The sequence below is a fragment of the Panthera pardus genome, unplaced genomic scaffold, assembly GCF_024362965.1.
Source record: "Panthera pardus isolate Hobbes unplaced genomic scaffold, ASM2436296v1 HiC_scaffold_8, whole genome shotgun sequence".
Lineage (NCBI taxonomy): Eukaryota > Metazoa > Chordata > Mammalia > Carnivora > Felidae > Panthera > Panthera pardus.
In genome coordinates this window covers 36,541,609-36,568,119 of record NW_026527013.1, presented here as the reverse complement: position 1 = coordinate 36,568,119, position 26,511 = coordinate 36,541,609, and the positions used below count along the sequence as shown (strand labels likewise).

At 40.9% G+C, this 26,511-nt stretch overlaps 1 protein-coding gene and 1 long non-coding RNA gene across 9 annotated transcripts in view; one reads left to right on the top strand and one right to left on the bottom strand.

Annotated features, from left to right (window-relative positions):
- The window catches only part of LOC109279026 (uncharacterized), a 64,184-nt gene extending 43,948 nt beyond the window's left edge, over positions 1–20,236 (bottom strand). For both annotated transcript variants that reach the window (XR_008420656.1, XR_002085961.2), the window contains exon 1: positions 20,030–20,236. This is a non-coding gene — a long non-coding RNA (uncharacterized LOC109279026). The remainder of the gene's footprint in view (positions 1–20,029) is intronic.
- FRMD4B (FERM domain containing 4B) overlaps positions 1–26,511 on the top strand; it is a 318,608-nt gene that overhangs the window by 97,885 nt on the left and 194,212 nt on the right. For all 7 annotated transcript variants that reach the window (XM_019469743.2, XM_019469744.2, XM_019469748.2 and 4 more), the window contains exon 2: positions 3,823–3,949. The gene's annotated coding sequence lies outside the window, so the exon portion shown is untranslated. The remainder of the gene's footprint in view (positions 1–3,822; positions 3,950–26,511) is intronic.

Here is a 26,511-nt window from a genome sequence, read left to right as displayed (position 1 = left end):
TCAACACACACAAAAAACAAATGATCCAATTTAAAAATGGGCAGAAGACATGAATAAACATTTTTCCAAAGATGATATACAGATGGCCAATGAACTTGTGAAAAGATGCTCAACATCACTAATCATCAGAAAAATACAAAGCAAAACCACAGTGAGATATCACCACACACCTGTAAGAATGGCTAAAATCAACAACATGAGAAACAACAAGTGTTGGCAAGAATGTGGAGAAAAAGGAACCTTCGTGCACTGTTGATGGGAAGGCAAACTGGTATAACCACTGTGGAAAACAGTATGGACGTCCCTCAAAATATTAAAAATAGAATTACCATATGATCCGGTAATTCCACTGGTAGGTGTATACCCAAAGAAAATAAAAATACTAATTCAAAAAGATACATGCACCTCAGGAGAAACCAAACCTTGTTGCCACCTTGACCTTGGACTTCCAGCCTCTAGAACTGTGAAGGCTGTTCAAACCACTCAGTATATGGCATTTGTTATGACAGCCTAAGCAAAGAGGTGATCATATCTCAGGCATCCTAACTCACTGAGACCTTGAACTTATTTGCTCACCTGTAGGTTCTTAATATGACAAGTATCCTTCACTGAATTTTATGGGTGAAGTTACACGATATGTTCTAATTGCATTTGCATATTTGGTATATTCAAAGATCTTAAGACATTTCCCTCCTACACATTAAGAGTTGAATTGTTGAATATACTCCCATAGTGCTTTTAACTTATCTTTCCTCTGTTCTCTTCTTTAGTCTTCTTTAAAACACTATCCATTCTGTTTCTATTCTTGGGATCTGGAGTTTTCAAATAGATGCATATTTCCTGGGTTTACAGTTGCTGCTCATTACAGGTAGGAAGTCAGAGTATATTGGGCCATGGAATCAAAGAACTTACTAGCTATTGTAGATAAGGTTGCTATAAACATAAGGGTGCATGTATCCCTTGGAATTAGTGTTTTTGTATTTTGGGGTAAATACCCAGTCGTGCGACTGCTGGCTCCTAGGGTAGTTCTATTGTTAACTTTTTAATGAAACTCCACACTGTTTTTCCAGAATGGCAACACCAGTTTGCATTCCAAGTGTCCATCAATAGATGAATGGATAAAGACATGGTGTGTGTGTGTGTGTGTGTGTGTGTGTGTGTATAAAATGGAATACTATCCAGTTATAAAAAGGAATGAAATATTGCCATTTGCAGTGACATGGATGGAGCTAGAAATTACAATGCTAAGTGAAATAAGTCATTCACTTTCGAATGTCCCCTCTCTGTAAAGAGAGATTTCCTGTTATTCTTCCTTTCTAATCTTACTCTAATAAACTTTTACCTGCTGCTTAAAAAGAAAGAAAGAAAGAAAGAAAGAAGGAAAGAAAGAAAGAAAGAAATCAGTCAGAGAAAGACAAATATCATAGGATTTCACTCATGTGGAATTTAAGAAGCAAAACAAATAAGCAAAGGAAAAAAGAGAGACAAATTAAGAAGCAGGCTCTTTTTTTTTTATTAGTTTTCTTTATTTTTTGAGAGGCAGAGAGAGACAGTGTGAGCAGGGAAGGGGCAGAGAGAGACGGAGACACATAATCGGAAGCAGGCTCCAGGCTCTAAGCTGTCAGCACAGAGCCCGATGTGGGGCCGAACTCACGAACCGTAAGAGCATGACCTGAGCTGAAGCCGGATGCTCAACTGACTGAGCCACCCAGGCGCCGGAAGCACACTCTTAATAAAAGTGAACAAACCGATGGTTACCAGAAGGGAGGTAGGTGGGGGGATGGGTGAAATAGGTGATGGGGGTTAAGGAGTCCACTTGTGATGAGCACCAGGTGATGTATAGAAGTGTTGAATCACTATATCATACACCTGAAACTATTACAACACTGTATATTAACTGTATGGGAATTAAAATAAAAAAAGAAAAACAAAAACAACAAAGAACTTACTAGCTGTGTGTCACCTCAAACAAAGTATCCTCTTGCCCTGACTCAGTTTCCTCATCTTCATAAGATAATGATTCCTATATGATTTTCACAGTTCCCGGAAGCATTAGCTGCAATGTAAGTGCTATGCCCTGCGCACTAAATGGCTTATGGTGGGCACTCAATAAATGATTGCCTTTCTCTCTCTTCTGCCCTGTGATCCAGGCTGCTTGTTATATCACTATTTACAAGGTCTAACCCCCAGTCCAGGAACTTATGTAACCTGGTGGACACATGGAAGTTGTAGAGAGATGTTTTGATAAAGCAGAAAACGTACGGAGTCACGATGGTGCCAGTTCTCCATGTGGTTCTCCTGCAGGTCCCCTTCCCTCTCTCGAAGCCTCAGTTATCTTACCGTAAAGTGGGGGCTGGGACTACACTATCCCTCTCGTATATTCTATATCCAGTATTTTCCCTGGAAGCCACGGGGTCTAAGGAGATGGCTGGATGTGAGAGGTCTTCATTCTGATTTCATCCTACCCAAACCATTACTGCAGTCCCATAGCTACACTCTATCAACATTAGATCCCACTATTTAAATTTAATTTTTTGTTAGCATTTTAATATTGAATTTAACACGCCTCACATAAAATTAGGGTCTTACTGGCTTTAAGATTCAAAGGTAAGTGAATTAGTTTGTCTCCTAAAATCTATTTTTGTCCTAAAAGGATACTGCAAATATTGCCCACAAGAAACTCCCAGCTGGGGTACCTGGGTGGCTCAGTCCATTAAGCATCCAACGCTTGGTTCTGGCTCAGGTCATGAGCTCATGGTTTGTGAATTTGAGCCCTGCATCAGGCTCTCTGCTGACAGCGCAGAGATTCTCTGTCTCCCTCTCTCCGCTCCTTCCCCACTCATGCTCTTTCTTTCAATATAATAAATAAACATTAAAAAAAAAAAAAGAAAAGAAAAGAAACTCTCAGCTCTCATTGTGGTGGAGCCCCTGGAATATCTCGCTCCTGTTAGAAAAGATGGGTGTATCATATGGCATCAGTAAGGAGACAGGAGCAAAGGTGCTGATGAACAAATTGTCCTGAATTCTTTCTGCTTCCGGCCGCCATCTTCCACTTCACGCCTGTGTCCATGTCCAGGGAGAGCTGAGGCTCAGGTGGAATGGGGAGGTGCAGTGCGGGATGGTTGGACAAGTCGAGTTTTACACCCACACGGCAAAACAGTGAATGCCACACCTGCTGCTTCCGCCTTCTTGTCCACTTTTTACACACTCCTGGGTGTGAAACAGTTGGGCCCACAGCTGACAAGAAGCGCACTTCCTGACTTAAGGAGAGCTTCCGAGGGATAGCTGTTTCCTTTTCTTTTATAGAGAAAATGACAAATACATATAAATGAGCATCTTAGGGCGAAAGACACACACTAAATTTCATCAGTATTCATGACATGTGCTTCATTCTCTCCACAACTGACATCTGTTAAAAACGAGATTTGGGAGTGCTATCCTGGTTCCAGTAATTCTGTAACATGGATTCTGCGGTGATGCTTTATTGATTTCTCCCACTTTTGTCACCCTGAATTTACAACTACTGTAGATAACTTTCAGGCCTGCGGAATCTCCTTCTACAGAGCCGGTAACACTGTCTATTCAATGAAATGCATTATGTAAGAGGCCAAATCATTTAGTTGTTGAGAACAGCCTCAATTTCATTTGTATGTCGAGATAGCTCTATTTTAAATCTCGTTAGGTAAATTTCTAAAACGGTGATTAAACTGTAGCCAGCCAAGGGAAAACTAGAAATAAATTAGAAGTGTCACTGATTTGAGAACTCTAGTTCTTTCCTGTGTGCCTACAGAAATTAAGGAGCGTCTCTTTTCTGGGTTACAGGCTTTGGTGAGAAATCCTGAAGAAAGAATGTGTGAAAGAAAAAGATGACAACTATGCATGGCAAACAAAATCCGAAGATTATTACAGTGAAAGCAAGAGGAAGTCAGAAGAATACCTACTAGTAAAGGTAAGTGGACACCTGTAAATGCTGAACTCTGATGCTGAACAGGAAAGTGGGTTTCTACATGTATGTGTGTGAGTGTACATAGACTTACCAAGTGGGGATAGGATCGGATAGGATAGGATAGGATACATAATATGATCTACCATCAAAATATCTGTGTTCTAGAAATGAGGAAGAAAATTAGTAAATACAGTTAATTCCTTACTCTCAAATAAAAGCTAGCTGCCCAAAAGTTGAAAAATAGACTTACCTTTTACAAAGGGGTTCTCTTTTCAGAAAGCAAAAGAAACAAAAGCCAAAATAACCAATGTACTAACTAACTGTGCTGTGCCATTGATACATTTCCTACAATATATTTCCAATATTTTATACACACAGTTGTAAAGTTATTATCTTTTTGTTCTCAGTTGAACACTGACTGGCTTAAGTCCAGAGGACAATTGAGCAAGCTAATAGTTGATTATTTTTATACATGCAGTGATTTTCATCCTTAGCTTTCTTGTAGTACAGGTGTGCTCTGTACCTTTAGTGTTAGTCCTTTGGGTCTTTCCCCTATTTTCCATGGTTTTTTACAATAAAATAAGAGGGAAATTGAAATATTTCAGTGGCAGCCCAAACTGGAAACCAAACTGCCAGGCTCGTGGCAATATGCATAAATCTTGTAAACAGGGGTGCCTGAGTGGCTCAGTCGGTTAAGTGTCCAAGTCTTGATTTCGGTTCAGGTCATGATCTCACGGTTCATGAGTTCGAGTCCCATGTTGGGCTCTATGCTGATAGCACAGAGCCTGCTTGGGATTCTCTCCCTCTCCCTCTCTCCGCCCCTCCCCCACTCACATTCTATCTTTCTCTCAAACTAAATAAACATTAAAAAAGGGGGAAAAAAAACAAAAAACGTGAAAACATTACAATAAGTGACACAAAAGGACAAACACTGTATGATTCAACTTATATGAATTATCTGGACTAGGCAAATTCATAGAGCAAGTAGAGATTACCAGGAGTTGGGACAAGGGAGGAATGGGGCATTAATGATTAATGGGCTTAATGGGATTACTGTTTGGGGTGATGAAAAAGTCTTGGAAGTAGATAGTGGTGATGGTTGCACAACATTGTGAATGAAATTAACGGCAACGAATTGTACATTTAAAAATGATGAAAATGGCAGATTTATGTCATATCTATTTTATCAGAATTTTTTAAAACTTGAGAGAAAAAGTAAATGAGCAGACAAAAAATAAAAGCAGGCCCACACACACATGTGCCCACAGGCACCATATAGTCTGGAAAGTTACCTTCAGATTGTTGACAGTGATTGTCTAACAGATGGAATTAGGGGCAGAGCAGGAGAGAAGAAAATTTTATCCCCTATCCTTGTATATTTTTTGCATTTTTCACAGTAAGCATAGATTTTAACATTTTTTCAGTTGAAGGGTTTTTTTTTAAAAAGTCATCCTGACCTGTGGTAAAACCCTAGAGTTGGTACCATTTTCCAGTTTATAACCAAAAACAATCCTGAAAGGTCTGTTTCCAATTGAATGTGCTCACATATAACATCCCTGTGTGTGCAATGTTTAACCTGGAGTGAGAATTTAATTACAGTTTAAAACGAGAAATAGTTTTCCTTTTCTAAATTAAACTACATCTTGTGGAAAACAGGCTCTCGATATAGAAAGAACTTGATCTTATCCCTCCCTCAAAGAAGACCAACTCCTTTATCTAGTAATTTCCTGCAAAGGAAACTGCTTCTATTTGTAGTTTTACATCCCCTTTGTTGGTAAAGCATCTAAGGCATGTTGGCTATAAAGTAATGAGACTTAATATCAGAACACCCAGAAGTTTTCATGCATAATAAGAAATTTTTTTAACCATAATAAAATTCCGTGAAAATAGCATTTGAATGGGTCATCCTTTTTGCAAAATGTGTAAACCCTATAACGTAGTCACAGGTTCATATAAGTAAAGAGAATATATGGAAGGGCATGCACTTCATGTTGGAAACCTCAAGGAGATGATCTCATGATGGTGTCAGATGAGTGGAGATTACTTACTTCTTTATATGCCTGTGCCATGTTTAATTGTTACAATTAAGGGCTTTCTAATAGCTTTATTAAGGCAGAACTGACCAGCAATTAAACTGCACATATTTAAAGGGTAAAATTTGAGGAGTGCCTGATGGCTCAGTCAGTAGAGCATGGGGGTCATGAGTTCGAGCTCCAGGCTGAGTGCAGAGTTTACTTTAGAAAAAAAATAAATTAAAACAAAGTGTCAAATTTGAGGAAAACATGTTGTAGCTCTATGAGGAGGGAGATGCTAACTAAACTTACCCTGGTAATAATTTCACAACGTGTGTATGTCCAGTCATTATGCCGTCCACCTTAAATTTACACAGAGCTGTATGTCAGTTATGTCTCAAGGAAACAAAAAAAGGCAAAGAGAAGGATGAGGGGGAAGATGAAACTGGCAAAATATTTTCAAATATAATTAAGAAAGAGGATCCTCTGAGAACTCTTAAGTGTCTTGCTTTTTGTTGCATGTTTGGCACTGCTTAGGCAATAAAATAAAGCAGCAGCTCAGAGCTGAGAAGCCAAAAAATAAAAAATAAAAAAATAAAGTGGGCAGCCTGATAAATTTTGGCATATGTTTATACTCATGAAGCCATCACCATAATCAAGTTAATGAAAACATCCATCATTCTTCAGTCTCCTCATGCGCCTTTGTAATCTGTCCTTCCTGCCCTATCCCACTCCTCTCTTACCCCAGGCAACCACTGATCTTGTTTCTATCACTGTGTATTAGTTTGCGTTTCCTACAATTTTATATGAATGAAATCCTACACTACAAATTGTTTTGTCTGGCATCTTTCACTCAGCATAATTATTTTGAGATTCATCCATGCTGTACTGTGTATGATGTTCCATTCCTTTATATTGTTGAGTTGGATTCCATTACCTGAATAACCTCCATTTGTTGAGTTATTCACCACTGATGGGCGTTTGAGTTATTTCCAGTTTTTCACTATTACAAATAATGCTACCACGCATATTCATGTATAAGTCTTTATGTGAATATAGGCTTTCAGCTCTCTTGGGTAAATATCTAGGAGTAGAATGGCTGGATCCTATGGTAGGTATATGTCAGCTTTTTGAGAAATTGTCACACTGTTTTCTTAAGTGGTTGTACCAGTTTACATTCCCACCTGCCCTGAAAGAGAGTTCCAGTTCCTTCACCTTCTTATCAGTAGATGGTATGACCAGTCTTTTTCCATTTCATCCATTCTGATAGGTATGTAGTAATAACTCGTTGTGGTTTTAACTTGCTTTTCCCTAAAGACGACTGATGCTGAATATCTTTTCACATTCTAACTGGCCATCTGTATATTTGCTCAGTGAACTGATTCAATCTTTTGTGCATTTTTAAAAAGTCGGTGTTTTGTTTTGTTTTTTAAGTTTTATTTATTTAAGTGATCTCTACACTCAACATGGGGCTTGAACTCACAATCCCAAGATCAAGAGTCAGATGCTCTACTGACTGAGCCAGCCAGGCACCCCAGGTGTTTTGTTTTCTTATTGAATTTGAGAGTTCTTTATATATTCTGGATGCAAGTCCTTTCTCAGATGTCTGCTTTGCAAATATTTTCTCCCAGTATCTACCTTGTTTTCTCTTTTTCTGAATGGTGTCTTTTGAAGAGGAGAGGTTTTTTTGATGTGTTTACTTTGGGGGTTTTTTTGTTTGTTTAAAAAAAAATTTTTTTAATGTTTATTTCTTTTTCAGAGAGAGAGAGACAGAGTGTGAGTAAGGGAGGGGCAGGGAGAGAGGGAGACAGAATCTGAAGCAGGCTCTAGGCTCTGCACTGTCAGCACAGAGCCCAATGCGGGGCTCGAACTGACAGACTGTGAGATCGGGACCTGAGCCAAAGTTGGACAGTCAACCGACTGTGCCACCCAGGTGCCCCTTGATGTGTTTAATTTGTTTTAATTTGAATTATTACGGTGAGAGACATCTAAGGATATTTGTCAGCCCTCACAATTTTTACATTTAGATACCCTACACGATATCAAGCATATTAAAACTCACATGTATCCCACATTAAAGATAATCTTTTACTCTCTTCCCTTTTTAAAGACTTTTTAAATTCATTTTGAAATTATTTATTACAAGAAACTCATTTAGTTTATTATTGGCTATAATTTTTCAGGATTCATCATGTATCCTTGATGATTCATACCAAGTAAAAAATGTAACTTGAAATTACTTTAAAACATAATGTAATTTAATATAAGCTACACTTTATCAACTAACAAAGTTTGACAATACATTAATTTTTGTAGATATTAATTTAAGTATTTATTACTTTAATTTGGATAGTTTTCTTTTCCATATTTAGAAGCCAGTAAGTTTGTTTGCTTATTTTTTAGCTCTGGAATATATGTAGCTTCTACAATTTGAAAAAAAAACAGCCTGGTTAAAGTATGTTTAAGGAAAAATATAATAATAAATTCAAAAGCAAACAAATAACTTAAGCATGTTCTCAAGCATGTAATAGGCAATCATTAGGTGTGAGTAACCGGGTTTGAGATACCTGGAGACTGACTGGCATTCAGAACACTAAATGTTAGGGGGCTTCTGGGTGGCTCAGCCGGCTAAAAGCGTCGACTTCGGCTCAGGTCATGATCTCGTGGTCCGCGAGTTCGAGCCCCGCGTCGGGCTCCGTGCTGACAGCTCAGAGCCTGGAGCCTGTTTAATATTCTGTGTCTCCCTCTCTCTCTGACCCTCCCCCGTTCATGCTCTGTCTCTCTCTGTCTCAAAAATAAATAAATCTTAAAAAAGAAATTTAGAACACTAAATGTTGAGGAATTTGATGTGTTTCTGCTGGTACTCAAATTTCCTGCTGAAGTTTGGTTAAAACAAAGAAACAAACAGACTCTCTTTTGGCTCCGAAGTCTCACAAAATGATGGTTCTTATTTTTTAAATTTTCTTATTTTTAAAAATGTTTTTATTTCAAAATTATTGCATGATTTATGTAAAGATAGTCAAACAGGAAATGTATTTTATGATGTTGAATATTAAAGGCTCTCACTTCCATTCTTCAAAGTTAACTGTTAAACATTTTCTCTAATTAAAATAAATAGAAAACAGATGAAAGTTCTTTTATTCCCTTCAAAGCAAGAAATAACTTTAAAATCATCAAAGATATATACAAATATAGGAATATCTAAATGTCAAATGAATGATAGAGATTAAAATATGTGTCCTTCGTATGGAAGTCTGCTTGAAAACCATTTAAAAATGTTAAACGATCATTAGGAAAATGCAAATCAAATCCCATAATAAGATACCACTTCATCCATTAGAATGGCTATTATATATGTATTTTTAAAAAGTGCTGGTAAGGCTGTGGATAAATTGGAATCCTGTGCATTGGTGGGAATGTGAAATGGTGCAGTCACTGTGGGAAACAGTATGGCCATTCTTCAAAAAAAAATTGAACTAGAATTAGAGTGCCTGGGTAGCTCAGTTGGTTAAGCGTCCGACTTTTGATTTGGGCTCAGGTCGTGATCTCATGGTTTGTGAATTCGAGCCCTGCCCTTGACATGCTCTCACTCCTCCTCTCTCTGCCCCTCCCCTGCTCACGCTTCCCCTCGCTCTTTCTCTCTCTCAAAATAAATAAACATTAAAGAAATTTTTTGAAATAAAAAATGTTAAGCTAGAATTACCATATGATCCAGCAGTCCACCACTGAGTGTATACCTAAAAGCATTGTAAGCGGAGACTTCTTGAACAGATACTTGTACACCATATTCATAGCATTACTCACAACCACCAATGGTAGAAACAAGCCAAGCATCCATTGACAGGTGAATTGATAAACAGAATGTGGTCTATACATACAATGGAATACTATTCAGCCTTAAAAAGGAAGAAAATTCTGGCACATGGTACAATATGGAAGAACCTTGAGGACTTTATGCCGAGTGAAACAAGCCAGACACAGTAGGACAAATATTGTATGATTCCGTTTATATGAGGTTCCCAGACTAGTCAAATTCATAGAGACAGAGGTGGAATAGTGGTTGCCACAGGCTGGGGGGAAGGGGAAAATGAGGAGTCACTGCTTCATGGCTACAGAGTGGCATTTGGGGATGACAAAAATGTTCTGGAGAAGGATGGTGATGATGATTGTCCAACAATATAAATGTACTTACTGCCACAAAACCCTACACTTAAAAATGGCTAGAATGGTAACTTTCATCTCACATGTGTTTTACCACAACTTCGAAATAACATTAAGAGGAAGAATTTCCGAATGTTTCCAAATAAAAAAAAAAATAGCTAAATTACCACCCTAATGCACTTTAGTGATAGCCAAAATTTCCTAATGGTCTCATGGCCCCAAATGAAAGAGCAATATTTTCAAAGGGAAAAAAATTATTTTCCTTTTAAGTGATCCTTTAAATGATACTTCTGACTTTAGTAGTGCCGCTTCAGAAAGAAATTACCAGCCACCTCACAGGCATTCTTTAAAGACTTTACACATATTAACTCATTTAATCTTCAACAGAGCTAGGAAAGGCCGTTATTTCCATTTCAGAGATGAGAAAGGACGTGGAGAACAGAGAAGTTATGTAACATGCCCAAGGTTACACAGTTGGTGAGAGGTAAAGCTGGCTGTCAAACCCTGGAAAGATGGTTCTAGAGCCCACAGTGCTCTGAGCCACTACGTTTTCTCATCTAGTAGTATAGGGGAGCTGTCTATATACTGGGGGAGCATGCCTAGAATTTCTCCCGGGTGGTTATACCTGGAAAGCTTAAGAGTATTGATACTCTTTTAGCTTTTCTTCAGTAAAAGCTTGTGCCTTGAAATATGTAAATAATTTATCTCCAGCTGGAAATTATTCTTCAACATTTACCTGGCTTTTTAGTAATGCCAATCTTGAAGGAGGTGCAAGAAAATGCTATACACAAAAATGTAAGTTTTCTAAGCTTTATCAGGGAAAAAGCTCTGGAAAGAATATCTCCATATTGAAAGAAGATTCTTATATTCTTTCTTTCATCCTAAGATTCATGCTTCCCACAACCTTACATTAATTTAAAAAATAATCATGTTTATGTTCAAACAAATTTAGGATATGGTGAATTACAAAGAGTTAGAATTTCTTTACTGTGGGACTTCTTAGGGATTAACATACTAATAAACATTGTGTTGGGACTCCTGGATGGCTCAGTGGGTTAAGCATCTGACTCAGCTCAGGTCATAATCTCACGGTTCATGAGTTCGAGCCCCGCATCGGGCTGTTTGCTTACAGCTCAGAGACTGGAGTCTGCTCCGGATTCTGTCTCTCTCTCCCTCTGCCCCTCCCCCACTCACCCTCTTGTCTTTCTTTCTCAAAAATAAATAAACATTAACAATTTTTTTTAATATTGTGAATTGCCAAGAAAGGGAAATCATATGTATTATGTTAAATAATATATTAGTATATGTTATATAATATACAGTTGTTTCCCAGGGTTCTTTTACCACTAGTGCTCCCATGGAAGAGCATGAGCAGTTGAGTGCTTCCTGGAACACTTTTGGGAATCTGGGACATAACTAGGGATTTTCCAAATCTACCACCAGGGGGCACTCCCCTCCCATTTATATTCTGACAAACATTGGCCAAAACTTTATTTTCCCTCAGCACCCATGAGACAGGCAGACATTTTGAAGCAGACTTTGCTAAAACCTTTCAAATGATGAAGAAAAGAAGAAAAATGAGAAGTTCTATAGTCACACTTCCCAAATCCATGAGGCTGAGCTGAAGAAATAGCAAGTCTGCTAAACTCTCCTGGGCCAGTATGGAATACAAGTTGTCAGCCATATTGCTTGCCTTTTTCCACTCCTGTTTCTTAGCCAAGTGACCTGTCTGTCATCTTGACCCCTAAGAGCATCTATGGGCTTACCTTCTCACATCTGAGGATAAATCCCATAGACCTTAATGTTTTCACAGGTTAAATTATTCTCTAATTTAAATTTCCCAGGTCTGCACTGTGATCTTTCCTCTCAGTCCTGGCTGGCAGTTCTGAGGTACCTCTGTGGTGGTGAACCAATATGGCAGTTCCATGAATATTCTAGTCATGATTAAATGTGCAGTAAATGTGTCACCCTCATGTCGCTTGCCAGGGCACACTTTATTAATCAGCAAAGCATGCTTTCTTTGTAAAACTCAGAACCAGTCCCACAGTCCTTCCTGACACTGGGCCCCAGGCAGGCATTACCAATGGGTTGCTGTTAATGAGAATGGAAAAATCCTTTCATCCAAGCTTAGGATATAAATTCCACCTACCTCTGGAACCTTCTGTGTTGACTCTCTCAGATGAATGTAATCTCTGGTAGCCTCTACTGAAAACACAGACACAGACACACACACAAGTTTTAAAAAGCCTATTTTGGGGGCACCTGGGTGGCGCAGTCGGTTAAGCGTCCGACTTCAGCCAGGTCACGATCTCGCGGTCCATGAGTTCGAGCCCCGCGTCAGGCTCTGGGCTGATGGCTCAGAGCCTGGAGCCTGTTTCCGATTCTGTGTCTCCCTCTCTCTCTGCCCCTCCCCCGTTCATGCTCTGTCTCTCTCTGTCCCAAAAATAAATAAAAAAAAAAAAAAAAAAAAAAAAGCCTATTTTGGGGGCACCTGGGTGGCTCAGTCAGTTGAGCGTCCGACTCTTGGTTTTGGCTCAGGTCATGATCTTACAGTTCGTGGGTTCAAGCCCTGCGTTGGGCTCTGTGCTGACAGTATGGAGCCTGCTTAAGATTCTCTCTCTGCCCCACCCCCACTTGTGCACATGCTCTCTCAAAATAAATAAACTTGAAAAAAAAATTTTTAAGTCTACTTTAGCTCCACAATAATGAAAGTCTCCATTATAAGCCCATCTGAGCCTTATCCATACCTTATCCATAGAGCACTGGAAAGATACTGTACCTTATTGGAACAGGAGGCTTGTTACATCCCAGCACGTGCCAGAGGCTTAAATTTGGCCCATTCTGTTGTTTAACTTCTGACTGATATGGATATCATGTGCTTATGCCTCATTTTGATTAGCATGTCCTTGGAGTTGACTTTGTACAAGCTGCTCAGGAAATAGCCTCTGCTCTCTGTCGAACTTTAGCAAGTATCAGGCATTAAAAGGCCTAACCTGTTATGGTAGGCTTTGAAATGAATTGTCATCTTTCAGGTGTTTTTTGTTTTTGTTTTTGTTTTCTTTTAGCATTCACGAATAAGAAGGGCAATACTTTGTAGTCACTAAGCTTGAACTCTGGAATTAGATGGGGTTCCACTCTTTGCTGCCTACTTAATTATTTTAGAGCCTTTGGCGAATTTCTCCTTCACCGCTCCAAACCTCCTGAAAAATAGAGGCAATAATAATACCTCTCGTGTTGTGGTTCATTTATAAAATTAACGTTATTGTGTATCTATTTTGTACCATGATTGGGTGGATTTAATGGAATGGGACATGTAACTAATTCACTTATTAAATGATACTATTGTTATTATTCCTCTTCTAAAGCACTGGTGTTTCAGCCGAAGCCCTCATGAAAGGTGGGGGCAAAAGATGGCCCTGGTTCTTGAATTCCAAGTTGATTAGAGATGAAATGTAGGTGGTAGACCAGCAGTCAATATTTAATTTTAAAATTGTGCACGGGAGGTGAACTTTCCGCAGTGGCCAGCGGGGTGCGCTGTGTGAACAGAGTACGCGACTGCCACAGCTGGGACAAGGTCGCGCTTGCCCTCAGGGGAATGGGGCTCAAAATGGTGAGCAAGTTCAACTGAACCGCCAATTCTCTAGCTTCTGTTTCCTGCTGAATTGAACTCCGTCCACATTCTAATGGCAGCAGAATTGATTCACGTGTACTCGATGTCCTCTCTGACCAATACTGCTTTTGCAAAGAAAGCGATGTGCTTGGGGAAGCGTGAGGAGAAAGTGACACTGATACATTGGCTAATTGTTAAGAAAGCATTATGGAAATACTGTAAATGAAAAATTGACTACTGAGGAGAGATGATAACACTGTGGAAAATAATAAGACAAGGAAATCTTGGAAAGCACTAGTTCATCAGCCACTCTCCTACTGTTCAAAGTCACAGTCTGGCCACAGTGGCCAAGTTCTAAGGACCAAAAGGTGAAGTTTTTATTGACAGCCTCTATGATTTCTTATATTGTTTTTATTTGATTTGTGATTTAGAATCTCACATTCTTTTAGTCTTGCCTCTTGAAATCAGCTTCAGAAAGCAACCCAGTCACCTGAGCAAATTTCAAATTTATCTTTTTTTTTCCAAAAGAGCTGTTTTTATTCCAAATATGAATTTCCACATTGGGACTTACGGTATTCAGCATATGTCTTACATCAATTACATTGTATTACAAAAATAATTCAGCTTCTGACATTTGGATAAAAGAAATATTGTATCTTGTTATATAATATTTATTCTTGATTATCAGTGAAATCAAGGTTTTTTTTCTTGTATTTACTGGCCATTTGTATCCCTTAGGAAGTTGCATATTCCCATCCTTCTTTTTCCATTGATTTGTTTTTTACATTAATAGATTAATGGGGCACCTGGGTGGCTCAGTTGGTTAAGCATCCAACTCTTGATTTCAGCTCAGGTCATGATCTCACAGTTTGTGGGACCAAGCCCTGCATCAGGCTCTGTGCTGACAATACGGAGCCTGCTTGGGATTCTCTCTTTCCCCCTCTCTCTCTGCCCCTCTTGTTTGTGCTCTCTTGCTCTTACTCTCAAAATAAATAAATAAAGTGAAAAAAAATTGATCAAGAAGGAAATCATTGATTTGGGGGTGACGGACCATAGTACAAACAGTGGGTCTTAATAATACAGTCCTGATCACAAAACAATTCCACAATATTGGAGAAGGTGAATTCTCAGCTTCTGCCTAAATTTTAGAGTTAAGTGTTGTGTCTTGACTTCTCTCTCCCACTTGGTGTCAGTCTGGAGCTCACAGATGGCTGTTTCCTCTTCTTCAGAAGAAGGTGTGTGCAGTCTTGGTGAGCCCTGTGGCAGGTGCAAAGTGCTTGGAGAGAGGGAGTCTTCCACATTCCATGCAGAGCCCCATAGAAGAGGTGGGTCGTGCTGCTTGGCCATCCTCCTTGAGAGAAGGCACCAGGGGCATTTGTCTGTGAAGGAGCACAGCTCAGCCTACGAAAGGGAGGTGCATAATTCCTTCATCAGCCTGGGCAGTGATTGGATTATAATCATTTCTGTATCTTGCACTTGGGGCAAGTGTTGGTTGGGATGATGGTAGAATAAATTACCAGGGACTCCATCTGCCGAAATATCATTCAGGTAGTTGAGTGCTTTCACAGACAACAGTTTTGAGATTAAATTTAATGATATTTAGTTATGAAAACATTTGCGATATTCAAATTTGTGATATAATAACAAAGTGCTTATTAATGCGTTCAAAAGCAAGATCTGATGTACCATAATTTCAAACTAGTCAGGAGTGTATACAATATTTTTGGATGTAAGTAACCACATAATGCTATCGAAGACTTTCTCTGATTTCTACTGAGGCTGAGTGACGGGTTCTGCGAATATTTACGTAGTTTGTTACTCATATTCATAACTGAAGAAATGCTCCTTTTTAAGTAGACGTTAGTGAAAAAAAAATTATAGATGTAATTTTTACACTTATCCAAGTTCCATTCTTGAATCCTGTAGAAGGATGCCCTGGGGATCAAGGACCCCTGACTGAAATCCCTTGGTCTCCAGGCCGGTGGGGGTTGGTGCTGGTCGGGACTGGTGCTGACTACACAGGGGTATGGAGGATGATAGAACTGTTCAGTCTTGGATATGATGGTAGTTAAAGTACTATTTATTTTTATCAAAAACGAGGAATGCCGCATATGAAAGTTAGAACTCAAAGAGAGAGAGAGAGGGAGGGAGAAAAGAAAGGAGGGAGGAAGATGGAGAAATGGAAAAGGAGAAAGAGTGGTTATGACTTGAATATTGCTGCTAATAGAAGCAGCCATTGTAAACTGTCCACAATTATCCAGTGCTTTCTTAAGAGGCAGTGTGGTGATAACGGTCAAGGAAAAGGGCTCTGGAACGAACCTCCCCGAGTTTAAATCCTGGCTCTGCCAGTTATTTGCTGTGACCCAGGGCAAGTTACATGACATCGCTCTGTCTCAGTTTTATCATCTTTAAAATGAAGATGGTAATAAGTCTGCCTACCTCATATGATTATTTGGGGGATTAAATGGGTTAATATATTTAAAGTTGCTTATTAGAATAGTGCCTGGCGTATATTAAGCACTATAATGTCATCTAATATTTAGAAATGCTTGAGGAAGAGGCCAAGGTCATAAAGAAGAGCTCAGTCAATGCCAGGGTTTACATCAGCAATCATAGAAAGATTGTTCAGTCAGGAGAAGTTAGTCATTAACAAAAAATGTCCGTGTTTATGTGTTCAGAAGACACATCGGCTTACTTGTTAATATTCTTCTAAATGCATTGCAACTTCTTTTTTTTTTTTTTTTGGCTCTGCCTGCACCTCACCTCTCAGATGTATCAACTCCCAACATCCTCTTCCTTTTCCAAATAACTTCCCCTGCTGGCCCACCTCACATGATGTGTTTCCAGAGGACAAAGCCAGTGCATTTTTTGCAACATTTGCAAATGAAAATCATACCCATAATAAAGGCTCCAGGTCTCCCATAAAACCCTGGTTGACTTAACGATGAATACTTAGGTTTAGGTTGTTAATTATGATTGATATTTAGTATCATTCAGATAGTCTCTAAAACTGTGTTGGATGTTTACAACATGGCAAAACGTTCACCTGCCAAGTCTCTTAACAGAATCCTGCTGGGATTTTAGTCTTGGGGTGTTTTACCACTAGAAGCATAGTTTGTGAGCTTTCAAATCATCTACAAGTGAAGAATTTATTGAAAATAGGTTTCTATGACATATACCCAGGCAACAGCCCATTTATCTGGAGAACCAGAAACTAGGGAATCATGGACACCTAAAATCATGAAATAACCCAAAAACTTCATTTGAAGTAGTTAAAACTGGGACACCTGAGTGGCTCAGCCGGTTAACATCCGACTTCAGCTCATGTCATGATGTCACAGTTGGTGGGTTCGAGCCCCACATCAGGCTCTGCGCTGACAGCTGAGTGCCTGGAACCTGCTTCGGATTCTGAGTCTCCCTCTCTCTGTGTCCTGTCCCCCTGCCCCCACCCTCCACCCCTGTTCATTCTCTCTCTCTCTCTCTCTCTCAAAAATAAACAAGCAAACAAACAAACATTAAAAAAAATAATAGTTTCAACCTTCTTCAGTAAGCTTTAAAGGCTTAAAGCCTTAAAGGCAATTTATAAGGAGAAAGGATGGGAGATCACCACAGCAACTTCTTTTTAACGTCAGTAAAAATATAGACAGCCAGTTCTTATTTTTTGTGGTAGTTAGGTTGTAGAAAGTTGCCTTGAGTACCAAATTAGCAAATGCTGAACCAGCTCCTAGGGGAAATACGGGGTTAGACTCTGATGAATCTCTGGTCACAACATCCTCATCAACCAATCAATACATAACCTTGTTTTATGTGTGTTTCTGTTTGAAGACACTTTATTTACTGTATATTGTGGCTCCATTAACATTGAACTCATAGCCAACAGAACTGGAGCTTATGCCTGAATGAAACTTATCCAATATACCCATTTTCTGAATAAGGCACATCGCAGTTTTCTTATGCTTAGGAACTCTCACCAGCATTTCAAGGCTATGCTTTGGGACCATTTAAAACAGCAAAGTCATGGGGCGCCTGAGTGGCTCAGTCGGCTAAGCGTCCGACTTCAGCTCAGGTCACAATCTCACAGTTCATGGGTTCGAGCCCCGTGTCAGGCTCTGTGCTGACAGCTCAGAGCCTGGAGCCTGTTTCAGATTCTGTGTCTCCCTCTCTCTCTGACCCTCCCCCGTTCATGCTCTATCTCTCTCTGTCTCAAAAATAAATAAACGTTAAAAAAAAAATTTTTGAAACAGCAAAGTCACCAACAAAAAGCCCAAAAGTGCAAAAAACACGGTGCTAAAAAAGACCATGTAAAGGACACTGGTTTACAGTCTGTGCACTGAAGTAAGAAGGCAGGGTGTCATCTTGTTTGACCTTAGCTAAGGCCTCGCTCCGAGGGTGACTCACATTTTTTGCCCCTCCGTACATGTCTGAGAATGACTGCAAATGCAGCATAAGTTTGATCTTGGGGTGGCGAGTAAATTTTAGCAAGTAGACGAATTTGCGAATATGGAATGCATGAAGAAGGAAGATCGATTCTATTCATAAGAAAAAGAACAAAAAAGAACCTATGTGGTCTGTTCCTCCATTCCCGAACAGCATCAGCTAAGTATAGAACGTACATTGGATAAATGCCCAGTGAATCATATGCCTGTGCCAGAGTGCAACCCTCCCTGGCTCGAAGCCCACCCATCTCTCCATCACAGAGCCTCCAGAACTTGGTTAGGGGTGAGCAGACTCCAGCCTGTGGGCCACATCCCGCATGCTGTTTTGGTATGGTCCCAAGCTAAGAAAGGGTTTTTTTTCTCTTTTACTAGGGAAGACCATTTCTTGGCCCTTGAAAATTATATGAAATTTAAATGTTGGTGTCCAGAGGTGACGTTGTATTGGAACATTGCCCACACCCATTTGTGTATGCACTGTCAATGACTGCTTTCATGTAATGAGCCAGTGATATACCTCTGCCACAGAAACTGTGCGGTCCCCAAGGCTGAAAAGATTTCCTGTCTGGTTCTTTATAGAAAAGTTTAATGACCGGTGATCTAAAACAGTGCTAGTGGGGGGCGCCTGGGTGGCTCAGTCGGTTGAGCGGCCGACTTCGGCTCAGGCCATGATCTCGCGGTCCGTGAGTTCAAGCCCCGCGTCAGGCTCTGTGCTGACAGCTCAGAGCCCAGAGCCTGTTTCCGATTGTGTGTCTCCCTCTCTCTCTCTGACCCTCCCCCATTCATGCTCTCTCTCTGTCTCAAAAATAAATAAACTTAAAAAAATAAATAAATAAAACAGTGCTAGTGGTCACAACGTAGGGTCTTGCACAGGCAGCTAAAAGCTCTGTGTGGCAATAAAACTTTATCTAGTAGAGGAGGAGTAAGTTTTAGGCAACAGAAAAGAGGGTTTTCCCTTCCTCCGTCCCATGTCCTCCTTTTCAGACAAGGTTAGATTTCAAATCACTGTTAATGAAATGATTCAAGGATTTACCTGACATGTTGAAGCAAACTAGAAACTATCAGGCCGTTCCTGTTAACAAATCTGTTGAAACTGATTTAAATGTAAGTGACGGAAATTCATCAAGGAGAAGAAAAAATGATCACACCAATCTTTTTGTGTTAGAATTATGCACTGAAATTCCAGGATCTTTGTTTCCTGTCAATTCAGAAAGTACAATTCATTTTATTTTGTCTTTAGTTGGAGTTTGCCTAGCTGAAAGTTGTCTTAGAGATCATTTAGACCCAGACAATGCAAGAGAATTTTCTGCATGGTTGGGCATGATCTATGTCTGTGTTATCCAATATGCTAGCTACTAACGCACATGGCTGTTGAGCATTTTAAATGTGGCTGGTATGACTGGGAAACGGAATTTTTAATTTTGGTTCAGTTTTAATTAAGCTGAAATAACCACATGCACCTTATAAACAGGTTGTATTCAGATTCAGTATCACAAACTGGCCAGCAAAATTACCCGAAGTTTGCCTTGAATAGGGTTTTTAAGGAGTTTGGATTTGTTGCCAACACTTAAAGATTAGGGGATTTTATATAAAGGCCCCAATTCTGACTTCTTAGGGGAAATTGATGTATCTGGAGACACCAGGGATGCCCTTTCTGGACAGGACGTGGGATCTCCAGTCCCCACTGCTCCCTGTTGTCTTATACTTAGCCTGCTACATCATTATCATTACCTTCTTGGTCTCTCTTGGCATATGAATGTGCAATTGCTCATCTGATTCAACCCCCAAGTTTTCATGTGGGAAACTACAGCCCAGAGATAGTAAGTGCCTTACCCAAAGTCATTTGGTAATTAATGGTTGGACTCACCTCAGAACCCAGGCCCCTGGGCAGTGCTGTCTGTACTCCGGGGCTCTGATTGAAATTTCTGGGTATGGAAGTGCAGTGGGACAGGGGGTACCATGGGTGTGTCTGAGCTGCACTCACAAGCTTCATCCTCCACTAGTTCCAGGCCATGGAGAGGTTGGACATTGGGTGAGTGAGGTCTCTGCTTTCCTCCCATCTGGGCTGACTCAGTGAGAGTCACAATGGGCAGTGAGGGCGTGGAAGGATTATAGGGCTGAACTTTCCCTGGCCGTTTTCCTCTCTAACTTCCTGTCTCATTGTTTACCTTTGACATTTCCAAAGTTGTCGGTGAGGGTGCATCTGAGAACCCATTGTTGCCTCTTATCCTCCCTTGTTTCTCTGCAGTTCCTTTGCTGTTTTGGATCCACCTTTCTTTTTCCAAAGGGCTTTTGACTTACCTCTGAAGTCCTAGTCAATTAATTCTTGGGCCAAAATACTTAGTTGCACAAAAAAAGGTTTGAAATAGTCTTTCACAATGTGAGAGTTAAATTTTATTGGGTATTTCCCTATTCTCTTGTCCTGTTCAGGTCAGGACTAATTCAGAAAGAAGAGGTTTAGCTTAGTGACTTTGGGAACATACTTACCTGGATTTGAACATATTTACCTGCTTTGCCAGTTACCAGGTCCCTAACGTTCGGGGAAAATCCCTTAACCTCCTGGGCCTGAATTTCCTCAAATGTCAAAGTACCTACTTCATAGGGCTGTGGGTGAGGAATAAATCTGATAATGAATGTAAGGTAGAAAGCATGACACCTGTGACATAATGATTGCTCCATAGATGGAAAGGATGGGAGCATTCATTTTCACCATGTCACTTTCCATAGATTTTACATTCTTTCTCTAGAGAGGGATCCGCTGGGTTCATCAGGCCACATGCCTTCGGAAATCCCTCCCTAGGGTCACCTTGTTTATCAGCTCAGCAGATTGGGGCGGCTGGGTGGCTCCGTCGGTTAAGCGTCCGACTTCATCTCAGGTCATGATCTCACAGTTTGTGAGTTCGAACCCCGCGTCGGGCTCTGTGCTGACAGCTCGGAGCCTGGAGCCTGCTTTGGATTCTGTGTCTCCTTCCCTCTCTGCTCCTCCCCAACTTGTGCTCTGTCTCTCTCTGTCTCTCAAAAAATAAATAAATGTAAAAACAAAAAAATTTGTAAACTCAGCAGATCAACTACCTTGACTCATTTTAGCCCCAAGCATTTCTTCCCACAGCTCATTCTCCAAGTTCTGCTCCATGCACTCTGCGTGGAAATTTCCGTTTACTACTTGATTCCTGACTTAAAAAGCCCTCTTCCCACCTTTTTCCAGTGTGGAGCTGGCATTCGGATGCATCTGCCATGTTGCTTATGGGAGAATGGGCATCTGTGGTTCTTGACTGCCCAGTATCTAATCCTTCTTCTTCTCATAAGAGAACCCCACCCAACTGGCCTTCAGGCTCAAGGAAGGCTGGCTGCTCCCTCAGTCTTTTCTGGTGTGAAGTTCAGACATGTGACTCAGGTCTGGCCAGTCAGAGCCAGAGAAGAAGAACTGAATGACTCATGTTGGAATTATTAGGAAACAGAATCTCTTCCCACAGGAGTTGCTAAACTAGCTGTGTGTAAGTTTGGTCCTGCTAGTGGCCACCTCTGGCTCCACTGAGAAGCCAGAGGGAGATCAACACTGAGGAAACAGAACTGGGAGACCGAGAGGGACACGGCCCAGAGCTTCAGTGCCTGAAGGCAGATACCTTTGGTCTTTCCAGATGTGTGAGCCAATAAACTCCCCCACGTTCACCATTACTGGATTTATTTATTCATGTCTGCTTTGGTTGGAGTTGGAGTTCTATCTCTAACTACAAGAGTTCTGCTTAAACTCTGCCCTTTCTAAATTTCCCCCCAGTCCATCTCCCAGTGTATTTCCAATTACTGTGAATCCCATTTGCTGGCTCGGAAGGCCCTCTGGTTTGCAGCACGCATTTTTCCCCCAGGGTACTTTGCTCTCTGGACATTTGGGATGGTTGACTCTTTTCATTTGAGTTGTCTGCGATTATGCATTCTCTACCTCAGATAGAGATAGTAAACACTTGCAATCAAGCGTATTAGTTTTCTGTCTCTACATGACAAATTACCACAAAGCTGGTGGCTGAAACAACACATACTTCTTATCTCACAGTTTCTGTGGCTGAGGAGTGTGGGCACAGCTTCACTGCGTCCGCTACCCAGGTTGATATTTAAGGTCTTGGCCGGGACTGTGATCTTGTCTGAAATTCAGGGTCTCTTCCAAAATCACTGAGTGTTGGCAGAACTCAGCTCCTGGAGGACATCTGCAGTTCCTTGTCATGTGCCGCCATCACCAAGATGGCAGTGTGTTTCTTCAAAGACAGCAGAAAATCATTTTTCCTTCCAATTTGCTAATAAGATGGAATAATAACGGGAGTGACAGCCCATCACCTTTGGTACCTAAGGTAACCTAATCAAGGGAGTGACAGCCCGTCATCTTCTCCATATTCTCTCAGCTGAAAGCAAGTTTAAAGGTCCTAGCTACATTTAAGGGAAGGAGATTACATAGGCCGTAACGCCAGAGTGTGCAAATCATGGGAGCCATGTTAGAATTGTAGCTACCACACCACGTTTACCTCCCACCAAATGATCTAAACCCAGTTGAGAGCAGTAAGATATAGTGATGAGTAAAGTTGTTCTGCATACATGTAGATTTTCAGTAAATTAGTTATAATGTATGTGTGCGTGTATTTTAGGGTTGAAACAGATGGCTTCAGTAGGCTCAATAGTGCCCCCTAAAGATATCAGGTCTTCATCCCTAGAATCTGTGAATGTAACCTTATATGGCAAAGACTTGGCAGATGTGATTAAGGTTCTTGAGCTGGGGGGATTATCCTAGATTATCTGGGTGGGCTCTCCATGCCTTCACAGGTGTCGTTACAAAAGAGAGGCAGCAGGAAGTGAAAGAGACACACAGAAGAGAAAGCAATGTGAAGACAGAGGTGGAGGTTAGAGTGACGTGGCCACAAGTCAAGACATGCTGGCAGGCACCAGGAGCTGGAAGATGCCAGAATGGATTCTATCCTAGAGCCTCTGCAGGGAGTGTGGCCCTGCTGATGCTTGATTTCAGCTGAGAGAAACTGAATTTGAACTTCTGACTTCCTGGACCTTAAGAGAAGAAAAGGTTGATGTGTTAAGCTGCTCATTCTGTGGTAATTTTTTTTTTATTATTTTAATGTTTATTTATTATTGAGAGACAGAGAGAGACAGAGCAGGGGAGGGGCAGAGAAAGGAGGAGACACAGAATCCGAAGCAGCCTCCAGGCTCCGAGCTGTCAGCACAGAGCCCGACACGGGGCTCAAACTCACAAACTGCGAGATTATGACCTGAGCCGAAGTCAGATGCTTAACCGACTGAGCCACCCAGGCACCCCCATTCTGTGGTAATTTGTTACCACAGCCACAGGAAATGAACATAATGAACTTAGTCAGGCCATACTGACTAAGAGTCAGGTTTGCATTTGAGGCGTTGGAGCCTATAGACAATTTAGCCAGATTTTAACCTAACTTTTAAAGTAATATTGTTTCCCATCAAGGTCCTTAGAGCACCTGTTTTGTATCTTTTGGGGTGCTTTAGAAATGGGTTACTCAGAGGTGCCTGGGTGGCTCATTCAGTTAAGCGTCTGACTCTTGATTTTGGCTCAGGTCATGGTTTCACATTTTGTGAGATCGAGCCCCAAGATCAGCCCCACTGACAGTGCAGAGCCTGCTTGGAATTCTGTGTCTCCCTCTCTCTCTGACTCTCCCCCACTTGCTCTCTCTCTCTCTCTCTCTCTCTCTCTCAAAATAAATAAACCTAAAGTTAAAAAAGATAAAAAAGAAAGCAGGTGTACTTTAAAAAAGAGAGAGAAAGAAAGAAAATAAATGGGTTACTCAGGACCACCTGCTAAACAGTGTCAGTTATTAAGGGCAGACCACAAATTCAGCCTCAAGCTACTTGGTGCTACTTGGTGGTCAAAGCAAAAAGCGGTCCCCCGATCTAAAACTTTTCATATTGAATCTTCCTAGCTTTCTGATCTTTCTTTATTACTTTATTCAGCGAGGGAGTATAATTTTCTCCTTGGGTAGCTGATTAATTCCACAGGTACTACCATCTTTTATCTGGTCTTTAATATGTCAACCAGATACCTTGAGTGTTTCTTCATTCAGCAAACATTTCTGGAGTCCCTGCAATGTACCATGAGGGATGGAGATACAATAGAGACCAAAAACTCACAGTGTTTCCTCTTCTCAAAAACCACAGCCCCATGGAAATGACATAAATTAAATAATCCCGTGAATACATGTGTAATTGCAGACTTCAGTAAGCCCGAAGAAAAGAAACACATTTCGAGGAGGTTATTCGGCATAAGCATCTTGCCTAGTCTGGGAGAATCATGGATGATTTTCTCCTGGATGTGACTTTTCAGTTGGAAGCTGAAAGTAAGTGGGAATCACCCAGGAGAAGGGGAAGAGACCAAGGTTCCATATGGAGGCAACAACGTACGATGGCCATGTGGCCAGAATGCATGGCATGTTTGAAGACTGATTGGGAAGTGGGGAAGGGGAGCAAGGTGGGACTGAAGAGATGGGCAGAGTCTGACCATGGACACACAGAAGACTCTTGAAGGAAGACCAAGCACATACAGTTAAAATGAAAACTGGGGGCATAAATCTGTTCCCCAATCTACCACATCATGTGACTGTACTTCCCTTTGGAAGCAGTGGCCCAGCCTCAAGAAGCTATTATAGGGCTTTCTCTATGTCCACTTGAGTGAGTCACTCGTATCATTGCCTGTTCACAAAATACACATGTCTAATATTCCTTTCTTCTCCCTGGGCAGTGGTCAAGGCCTCAACAAGCTGGGAGCTGTGGATCTCAGCCTCAGTAGTAGGGAAGATTAGAAAGAGAGGTCCCCGTGCAAATCCTTGGAGGACAAAACAGCTGCCTGCAGAAAGCCAGTTGGGTCTACTTCCTGGGCACACCCTCTGCCTCAGGTGAATACTTGTGATGGTATTGAAACGCAGGCCCTTGAGATGTGCTACACGTCAAACCAATTTAATGGCAGTGTTAACCTGCAGCAACAAACAGTGTCTATTGATTCAACCCTGTTGGAGATCTAAGATTACCATTGACTTTTTCTGCCCATGGACCACTAGACTTTCATTGAAGTAACATCTTCTAATTAAAAGGGAAGTATTTTTTTTTCCTTGCTCAAAAGCAGAACCATTTATTTTCTAAGATAAATTCTCAGCCACATACTGTAAATTCCTTGGGGGGGGGGGTGGGGCATGCTTCAAGTGTAGAATGGTTTTTGCTTCTCGTCTGCCCCATGGGCAGCTTTATTCTAGTGTTTATCTCTCTGTTGTTAAAGCAGTGTATTATTTCTTCCTGACTGAGGTCTTTTGAGGAGAGTATTGTGTATTTTATACAAGACGAGGTCCTGTTCTATTCAGATATGCATCTATTCCCTGTAACCACTTTTCTCCTTTGGATTCCCTCTCTATGTGAATGAAATATTGCTGTGGGATAATTTCTTGTCTCCCTGTAGACGTAGGAGCATACATGTCATGAGAAACAGTTGAAACTATTCCATATGTATGCCTCTTCTGCAGGCCAATGTCAACCTTATTGAAAAGAAACAAATCCGGTGTAATGAAAATCCCAACCATATAGGCAGAGTCAAGAAATTCCAGAAGGTTTCAAGTCCCCAAGGAAGGAGAATGGCCTTAGTAGAAACACTTAGGAGAAATCAAGCAAACAAATTTTTCTGCTCTGTTTCCTTTACATCCCTGAGAAATAACTGAGAAGAGTCGGCACTGTTTTCTTCTTGTTGTCCTTTTCCTCTGCAATTCACAGCATATGAGATGCAGGGTTTTATTATCTTCATTCTGCTGCATCTCAAAATGCTGCCCGTCTTTGGGATGCATGGTGAATTCATCACGTTCCCTGGAGATTACTGAGGCAATCAAATCAAATGCGAAAGCTAGTGAAAGAGAAGACGAGGGGAAATCTTGATATTCCAAGCATCTTACATATTCGTCTCTGCCTTAAAGCTGCTGTTAGGATTGGATGACATTTGGGGAAGCCTGGATATGAAGTGGGGTTATGGTGATTTGTGACTGTGTGCAGGTGAGTTTTGAGAGGGCAGGATGGTGGGAAAATATCTGAGAAGAGTCGGTGGGAGAACATGAGATGCTAACTGCCTTCAGGCCGACAGTAGGTGAGGGAAGGTCTGAGGTGACGCCGAAAGATCTGATTCTAATGTCAGACTGCCACAGGTCAAATCCAGGTAGTACCTCCTGGCTGAGTCCAGGCTAGCTGAGTGATCTTGAGTATGCCACTTTGCTTCTCTGTGCCTCAGTTTCATTTACTGTTAAATGGAGATAATCAGGGTAATGTTTCCATTACAGAGTAGTTGGGAAATTAAATGAA